This window comes from Vanellus vanellus (genome assembly GCF_965231255.1).
Source record: "Vanellus vanellus genome assembly, chromosome: 4".
Classification (NCBI taxonomy): Eukaryota; Metazoa; Chordata; class Aves; order Charadriiformes; family Charadriidae; genus Vanellus; species Vanellus vanellus.
The window spans coordinates 37,452,086-37,462,204 of NC_138909.1; positions in this window are offsets into that span (position 1 = coordinate 37,452,086).

The window sequence follows — 10,119 nt, forward strand, 5'->3', positions numbered from 1 at the left end:
TTTAAATGCTTGTGACCACTCCTTTTCTGAAATAAGATTAGCGCTTCAGTTGTCTTAGTGATAACGAAGAACTTCCGACATACTCTCTCTACTGGTGTTATATTTGCAAATATTAATATTCCCCAAAACGCATTATATTTTTACATGTTGTGCAGAAGAAAATCTCTCAAGCAGAAACAGGGGGAGAATATATAGGACAGAGCCCAAAGCCTCGGGACTTGTTTGGCTCTTGTTTATTTATGTAGAGTTACATTTTAAAAGCAGTGCAGTTACGCAAAGGCCACAACACACTTGGGGGGAAGAGGCCCTGAGTTGCAATGAGTAACCTTGTGTAAACTAACAGTTGCGAATGATTATTGATATTTATGTACCATCTGTGAACAGCTCCTTGCTTTGTTTACCTCTGCTTCTTTATGACCAAATAATGCTTGATTTGCTGATTATTCATGCCATTTGTTGAGAGTTACGCTTGATGCACAATGTTTTTTTTTCCTATTCACATATAAAAGCCTTAAATTTGAATTGTGCTATTCTATCTCTCTGTGGAACATAAAATTGGATATAGTTGTTTGGAATTTAAAAAGTAGTAATAACAAAATGTATTTTTTCTCTGTAATAACATTAGCAATTCCTGTTGAAGGCTAAATGATGTCCATGTTACAAACATTTGAGAGGTCCATTTTACTAAATTCCAGAAGGTGGCAGCAAAATATTTTAAAATTAAAAATTTGGTTCATTTTTTTAATGACCACTTTATTCTAGCTTCCTTTAGATTACTGCTGATGTATTTTGGATTTTTTGAAAGATGTGTATTCATTTAGATCAATTTTCCAGCCTTGCATACACTATATAGAAGGGCAAAGATTTGGTTTCAGTTATTATGTTATCTAAATGAGTCAGACAATAGGGCTTAATATCACCTGTATTATTAAATATTCAATGCACTGAATTGGTAGGATGTGAAAAAAAAAATCAATACTATCAGCACTGAAGAACTCAAAACGTGTGAAGATGGTGTTGTCAAAACGTATGAACATCAGGTTTGCATCTTGTCATCTTACCTCAGGCAAAAATCCCTTCGAGACCCACTGAGGTGAACGGAATTTATGCCTAAATATGAATGTTGGGCTCTGAGTATAAATATACAGGTTTTTAAGTCTTGCTTAGAAAAAAAAGAAATAAATGGAGGCTTATTGAGAACAAAAAGCAGAAGAATTTATGGCATGAAAATGGGCATTTTGCTTTTTAATTAATTACTGGTGAATATATCACAAGTATGAACTGGAGAAGGAAATGTACGTTTGAAGTTGAAGTTGCTCTTTCTCTCTCAAGTAGACATGAATCATTGAGGAAAATACTCTAAATAATCCCAACAAATAGATTAATTTGGTTAAAATAAACGTAGAGGTAACATTTAATTCTGCTGCCCAAATGCATGTTAATCTGTGCCTTGCCCAGAAGCTTAAAAAAAAGCTTTTTAAAACAACCATCACGATGCAACGTAATTCCAATCCGCAAGAAGGACGTTACATTCAGAAAGCAGTCAGGTATGCTGAGTTTTTCACATGCCTACCTCATAAGTACATAAACAACTTCCAGACATGGTTTATTTTATTCACGTGGCTAGAGTTTGTAAGATTCAATTCAGGATTTCCTCTGAAAAAAATGACACACAGGTTGAAACTTCTACTGTACTGCAAGTCATCTTAAGTCAAAATATATAAAACCCCTTACTGGTGAGCAATGGTATGCTGCTTGCTTTGGTATTCCTTCCCAAAGTTGAAGGTTGTATTTGAAAGGAGACTTGATGGCATGACAAAATGCCCGAGTTGTTGTACATTCCTTTAGGAAGTGGGTTTTGGTGTTGATTGCAAGGGTCTCGGCTCATAAATGACTGTTTCTGTTCTTGACATCGATGGGGATTAGACATCTGGCTAGGAGTGCAGCTGGCTCTTGGGTTTTGCCTGCGTATTGGTTTAGCAGAGTAACACAGTCAATGGGTCAAGTAGCTTCTTCAGTTTTAAACAAAAAGATCTTTTACCTGTGGGTCATTCTCCCAGACCTTTTTAAGAACAAACATTAAAAATTAATCTTCTAATTTTCTTCCCAGTTCATAAGAAATAATCTATTACGATGTGCCACATTTTGCAAGGCTATCTCTGTCCTGCCAAAATATAACGTTCTTATTTTGCTTGAGAATAAAACCAGAAATATAATCAACCTTACACCTTTAGGGTTAGATATGCCGAGGAAGTGACATGCCTGCACTGCAAATCATCCGGTACCGACGCGTCTGAGCTGGGCTTGACCTTTGCTATCTCAGATGGTGAGAGCAGCGTCACTGTGTTGGGGAAGCATCCAGCATAGCCCAAGCACAGCAAAAACTGGGTGGGTTCCTCAGTCAGTTTGCAGCCCACAATGGGTGCTGTCCCACCTCAGCCACTCGGAGGCCCAAAGGTGCCCGAACCTGCTTAAAATTGCCCTGGAGTAACTTCAAAAACAGTCACCCACCACTGCAGAGAAATGCACGAGAGTACTTCAGCCTTTTGTTCTCCTCACCTATATTATTTTGAGTAAATGTCACTCTTTCTCAGAGAACAATCTGTTCAAACCATGACATTGCCAGTCTAACTGGGAAGGATTTGACAATTTACCTTAATTAACTAATTCAGATTGAATATCCTCTACCAGTATCCCTGGATCATTCCACAGCTGCTCCTCCAAAAGCTGAAGGACTTGCTTTGCTCCTTCTAAAAATATCTTTTTGTACCTCTCAGTCACTTCTGGAAAGACAGATTTAGGTATATTTCTTGACCATCTGATTTTTTTTTTCCTAAACAGAAACCGGTGTCTAAACTAACACTCAGTTGGAACAGCTAGGCGGGTACGAGTAAGGAAATACCAAATCTGAGGATGCTAATGTATCTTTTCCCTCCTTTCCCTTTGTATTTGTACTATGATATAGACTTTAATTAGGTGACTGAATGTAACTATTTATTAACTAAGACGAAGAACTATGATTAGGTAAGAGAAGCTGTGGCTGCCTCCTCCCTGGAGGTGTTCAAGGCCGGGCTGGATGGGGCTTTGAGCAATCTGGTCTGGCAGAAGGTGTGCCTGCCCACGGCAGGGGGTTGGAACTAGGTGATCTTTGAGGTCCCTTCCAATCTAAGCCATTCTAGGATTCTGTGATTTATTTACATAGCAAAACGTTTTTTCAGGATAAAAATATACATTTCTTCTTTTTTATTTTTCTTAAAAGAAACTGTCATCATTCAGTGTTTAACACAGCAGCTTGGTCCCCACTACATAGAGAAAACGGGTTATATTCCAATAGATTGCAAAAAGCTATGTTTTTAACTACATCTGGGACCACAAGAAAGAAGAGCTGTCAGATTGAAACATTTAAAATTTAGTTTACAATTTAGCTTGACCCTTTCTTCATCATTCATTCCTGTAGAAAGTCTAATGAGATGAAAACAAACTTGTTTTACTGGAACTATATTCAGGGATTTCCTACTATGTTTCCAGAAGAGAGCAGTTAAGTTTGTGATAATGCATTCATAATGCATTGAACATAGTAATATCCATAAAATGTGTTGTCAATGGAAATCAGGTAGAAATCCATGTTGTCATCAAATCTATCCTCTCACTTTTACTTGATCCTGATTTGTAAGTAGTTAAAGAAGATGCTGTCAGGATAAGGAGGTGTGCAAGCTTCACTTAGTAGATTCTTGCTCTCAGGTGTATTACCAGGGAACTTGAATTTGATAGATTTAATATATACAGGAATAAACATAGATGTTGAAAGAACAGGCTGCAAAACTGGGGCAAAAGAAGGGGCTGATTAAGATGAGTAAATTCATGACAACTTAATTTATGTAGCAGTTTATGAAGAATACACATATTCGTGACTCGTTAATTTATTCCTGAGCATTAGAGTTAGAAGCAGCAGATGGAGGTAGATATCTAAAATTAAAAAGAAAAAAAAAAAAAGGAAAAAAAAAGAGGCTTATTTCTTTTTTAAAGTTATTTTAAGCTTTATTTTTTAAGTTGCCTTTTTTTGTTAATAGTACTCGATGTGATTTTAAGGAAGAGCATTGGAACACACAGGAATGAGACACAGCTGCCTCGGCGTTGTGCTTGGTCATGGTAACAGACAATGAACTTTTCAAACAGACAAAGCTTGTATGTGTTGGTGACAGCAGATTAGTCTTCCTTGTAAGGGGAGTTGTTTTGTGTGCAAATGACTCAAGCTGCCGCTATGTTTTGTACATAGATAAATTCTTCTTTTAAAGTCTTGCAGATGTGAGCTCTTGTTGAATAAACACCTTCGGTAGAAACCTCGCAGACCTGCAATTTGGTTAAACATCTCTCCCTGTCGAAACAGCTCTATGTCTAATATCACATTAACGCTGTCAGGAAAAGCCGACAGCTGTTAAGTGCTGAGCGGTAACTCGGGCCTTTAATGCTATGGCACATTTCACAGAGAGAGGAAGAACCTGAGCGTTTGAGAAGTGTTGGGACTCCAGCTGCTTCCACCTGCAGGATCACCGGAGAGGTGGATGCAGGACCTGGGTTTAAAGACTTGGACAATGTCCTGCAGCCTTCCAGCCCCGAGGGACAAGAAGTCTGACATCATTAAAATTAATCAGAGAAAATGGATGCAGTAAAAGGCCAAATTAAATTGTTTTGTGGTCAGAAAGATTGACTGGCTAATTCTCGCTGACAATAATAATGTCTGCTCCTGCTCTTTGCGTCTGTGTTCCTCCCTTGTCTCCTTTTAATTTTCAGTGCTATTCTAGTTACACTAGGGCAGGAAGATTTAAAGGAAAACAGAGCTGCCAGGTTTGATATTGCTACCATTGTCCTAATGAAGATAGAACTTTACGGTGCAAGTAGCTTCAGGAGGCAAAGATGTATGATTACTTTACTTGAGTAAGTGTAGCAAAACTGAGCCCCATTGGGAGCACACTGACTGTATTGTTTCATCTTCTTGAATTTATAATTGACCGTGTAAGATAATATTTTTTGTATCTTTTGAAGGTATTCGCTTGTCTGTTGGTTTACTTAGAAGAACCTCGCTGCTACAATATCTGCGGACTTCCTAGTCCTCAAGGGAGTTATCAGTTTTCCCTGCTACACTGCTGAGAGAGGGAATTATTGTTCCCATTTTCTGTACGTAGAGATAAAACTCAGGAGCTGTGCTAGTGACCCAAAGGCAGGCAAAAATTCTATGGTGTGGTAACTTTGGAGGATCTCTAACATTTTTGTTTTTCCCTAACTTATGCCCTTAGCCAGTGAAGAAAATTCTTTCATATATTCATTTTTTTTTTCAAGTGAGAGCTTATACCCACCAGAGGCAGTGCTGCACAAGAAGCAGAACGATCTGAAGAACATCCATGGCATTTCAGTGCTCAATAGAAGGACTTGCTAACAGCCACCCTTTGTGGAGGTGGTTTTTTTTTTAGTAAAAGAGCTGTTGAATGGCATTTTGCCATTACGCTACAGACAAGGTATGTATTTATGATAACATAGTAGAGAAAGCTACAACATCAGACCCACTCCTGAAGAAATATATGGATGACTGTAGCATCTAGTTGGGCATTTCCTATATTCTATTTAGCATATTAATGGATAGATCACTGACTATCTTGGTAGATTGGAGCCCTGGTTTCCTGAGCTTCAGATGCACTGTACTCAACTGCTCCTTTAAAAGAGAGCCATTTTAAGGGAGGACACTTCGTACCCTTTTCCCCTTTCTAGGCCAGCCAACATGTGTCCACTGGTCACGTCAGAGGCTGCAGCCTCAGCTCTACAATGGTAACACCAGAGACACCTGCAAAATACAAGCTCCAGATTTTGTGTAGTTCCTATGGAGACCGTACTACTTTATGATATTTTTCTTGTCAAATAAGGATTATATTGACTTTCTCTACCATTGATATTGTTGCGTACTTTTATGTCAACTCTACAAGGGCTACGGAAAGAACATCTCATTCAGACTCGTGAGGGGAAAGCGTTGATTAACCCCGGCACTTGGAATCAAATAATCCAAGTTAGCAATCTGGAACATTAAATCAAACTCTGTATTTGCAAAAGAAGCTTAACAGTTCATCTTTTCTTGTTCTCCGTGTTTCCTTCCTTCCGTCTTGTGACTTAGTTTATAGCCACTGTAACTGGTTTGAAATTTTGCAGCTGCTAAGATTACTTAGCTTTGGTTTAACAGCAAATGTCATCGGCCCAAATCTATGCCTCAAGTGATCTTTCTTTCCACTTACTATTTCTTTTTCAAATTCATTAGTCATCGGTTTAGGGGATTATCAAAAGCTTCCCTAGGATTGCTTCTCTGTGCCAGGGCCCTTCAGCCTGTTTTGTCAGAGGAAAATCCCAGATGGAAGCTAACAGGCATGCCAGAAAAACATGGAGAGTGGGAGAGGGTCCGAGTGCCAGACCTCTCTCAAGAGGGGCTCTTGCGGGGCGCCGGAGGGAATGAAGGAGAGAGGAGCAGCATCTCAGCGCAGCAGGAGCTGGGGCAGACGCGGTGGGGAGGAGACAGCACAGCGGGCTGGAAGGGGATAACTGAGCTCCTTGTGTCAGAGTATTTTTGACTTTGTACTCTTCAGGAAAGGGATGGTGCCTCCTCTAAGTACCTTTTCATGCATGCGTAGATTGAGATTAGCTGATGTAAATCGCATTTTCAGTTACATAGGTCCGCCCAGGCTGTTTGGGGAAGTGGGAAGGAGAGCTATTTAGCTTTGGTACCGTGGGATCATGCTAACAGCTGCACTGTTCCATTTCTGAAGAAAATTCAGTCAGCACTAACGCTGGTATCTCTTGCCAGCGATACCTTATGCCATAAAGTTATGTTCTAAATGTCTGAGATGCATGCAAACATTTCTAGATACAAACCCAACACACTGAAGCCTTACAAACAAAGATTAATATTTGAAAATGGTATTTTAAAATGGTATCTGGAAGACCATTTGTAACATGAACTTTCATCACCAATTTTAATTTCTTTCTTAGTTTCAATACTTGTACCTTTAAGAGGACAGTGGCTGATGCTGAAGCTACTCTTTCCTGAGGTTATAACTTATTATTTAAAATAAGTTGTTTAAAAACTACTTGCAACCCGGCGGTAAGCCCATATGTACATACACACACATTTATACTACAATATCTATCTAAGCATCTGACTGCCTACCTATCTACTAAATCATTGGGCTTTCTGTGTTGAAAACAGATTCCGGAATACTACATGAGAGGAACCAGCGTGATCCTTTTCATCTGTTGCCTATGAATTATCCATAGTATAGCAGCGGCACTTCCCACCAATGGTATTTTCTGAAGCTTTATAGTTCTATAACATTGGCAAGCTTTAGATGCCAAATTAACAGGCAGCATCAACAAAGCATCATGTATTTACCCAGCTGCTGAGAATCTTTTCCTGATAGTAGAGCTGTGGGCTACGAAAGCCATTTCATGACAAAATACAGCTGGGAACTGCATTTTGTCTTGTATCAAAACATTTTTTTTTCCCGTAGAAGAATAATGGAAAGCAGATCAAATGAGGTAGTGATCGCAAGCTGATTCTTCTATGCAGTGTTTCAAAGTGGAAATGTTTCATAAAAACTCTTTTTGCTAACGATGTGAGACAACCATTTGCACTACAGTAAATTGCTAAATGGATTGTGCATTGTTCTTCTTAGACAAGATTCTTGCCTCTTTTTCTCTTCTTCCATTTTTTTTTTTTTCCAAACACAGAGTTATTTACCTCATAATTCAAATAAAATATGCCCACCGTATTTCCAAATCATCTAGGGAAACACCATGCAGCTCAGGCACTGCTAATAAGAAGCACAGTTCACTTCATGTTGTCTTTTGAGCAGCGGCAGCACTGACAGATGCTAATGGCTTACTGCGCAAGAGTACCTATTACAGATCTAATGGGATTTTCTCTAGTACTGTCTACTTACTTTTTGTTTCTCATTTTCTCTCCAAAATCACCAAGGGATCCTTGGAAATCAGTGGGGATCTACCAAACCCAATCTATTTCCTTCTAACTTCTTGTTCGAATTTGTGTGGCCAGCTGCTGAAAGAAGGCCCTGAAAAAAGTCCTGGATTTCTCCTCTTTTTCATACAACCCAGTCAGCGTCTAGCTCATTGAAAAAAAAGACAAAGATCTCCAGCAATACAGTGTCCATTATACACACTTAAGCAAACTGGATTCAGTGCAATAAAGGGCAGTGGCTTTCATACATGCTAATCCGTGCATTTGAGATATTTAAAGTGTTCAGTGGTGGCCGAATTCTGCACTACTGGTTTTAGCAGCAGGACTATAATGATCTGTGAAGGGGCAGAGCTTGGGCAATGCTAAGCGTTTTTCTGATTCTTTACCACTGTGTTATCTCAGTGAGAACATGCTCTTCGGGTATTGAGTTCCCATCTTTTATCTGTGGCGTAATGCTGTGTAATGAATGGCTTTAGGCAGATCTGGATTTAGCACAGCAAAGTTGTTAACTGAGTGCAGAAAGGCGCTCCGGGGTCAAAGGGTGCCCTTACGCAATTCAGCACCTCCTCTGCTAGCTATCTTAGCTAGCTTTAATCTTGCCTAATACGGATAAAAAGACTGATGAAATCGGGACTGCAGAGACCTTCCTACGTGTTGTACAAATCCTGTTGATAACTCTGCATATGTTTTTAGAAGCTGACCTCTGCTATACTAGAAGCTAGCTGGCTAGAGAAAACTATCCTGTGTTGCAGTCAAATGCAACATGTGGGATAAAAAAATCCAGAAAGGTATTTAGACATTTAAATCCATGCGGTAAAGCACCTGAGTAGGATTGCAAGTGGCGGGGTGGGCTGGTTGTGTTTTGTTCTTTTGGCTTGGGGCTAAATGCATTAGTTTGAAAACAGCTGGAGTAATCCTGCAATGTCTTGTAGTGAGAATCATCCCGCAAGTTTATGATGCCACCATACTTACTCTTGAGAGATAATAGACAGAAAAAGAGCTAAAGAACAAAATAAGAGTTAAAATTGCACGAGCCTCAGTTCTTCAAAGTGGGGAGAGAAAAAGTAATTGGCGCAATTTTATTTTCAGGTGGTGCCTTTCCCTCCCTCTACTAACAGCACTGGCGGCATTATAGAGGATTTCACTTGTTCAAAGTGTGATGTTGCCATTAATGAATGATTCTTACAAGCAGCCAAGTGAATTAGCAGCAAGTAAACATTGCCTCCCTTTTCACCTAGGGAAAATGAGCCTTACAGCAAAGTCTTGGAATGAACATTAAACTACATATTGTGTAGTACAGTACTTAGCCTCAAACACAGTCTCCACACAGATCTGCATGTTTTTTGATGTTGTAGTGTTTTTCCATTTCTGCCTGAAAATGCTTACTGCTGGCAAACAGAAAAAAATTTAGTCTGACACCAATTTTTCTGCACGGAGGAACCATGCAAGCTAGTGGCCAATGTGGTTGCTTAAAGTGATCTTTCAATGTGAACCTTCAAATAGTCTGCTAATCAACCTGGCTGGCGCATATGGAGGTGACTGCACCAGTTCTATGCTACAGGTTCTTGGGCGTGCAATGGTTGTATAGGCTTTTTTTCACAGTTTCAGTTACACAGAAATTTTAGTGTTATCTTCTGCGGAAATTTCTGTTTGGAAGATTATTTGCATGTCTTTCCCTCTGTCTTATAATAACATGTCAGCCTCAGTGTTTGAGATTTTTTTTCCAGTTCTGAAATCATATGCCGTATACACAGGTTTTACACAGATAGTGTGAGTGGGCTTTTGTAGTGTTACACACTGAGCTAATGCTCTCCTTCTAATGCACGCTTCTACGTCCGGTGATTTCGCCCATGGCTGTGAATTCTTGTGAAGTGGATGTTTCCTTTTGGATTACATCTTCTTGTCCTAAGATAAGCAACTATACTTACATTTGGTATTGTTTTGTTGCAGCAGAAGAGTCTACACTAACAGTCCCATAGTTGTTAATTCGCAGATGTGAGAATTCAGCAGTGCAAAGCTTGATTTATTTGCTTGCCCAGTGCTATGTTCTATAATTAGCTTTGGCTTCCTTTCACATGGGACAAAAAACGTAACATGTTCCATGGGGA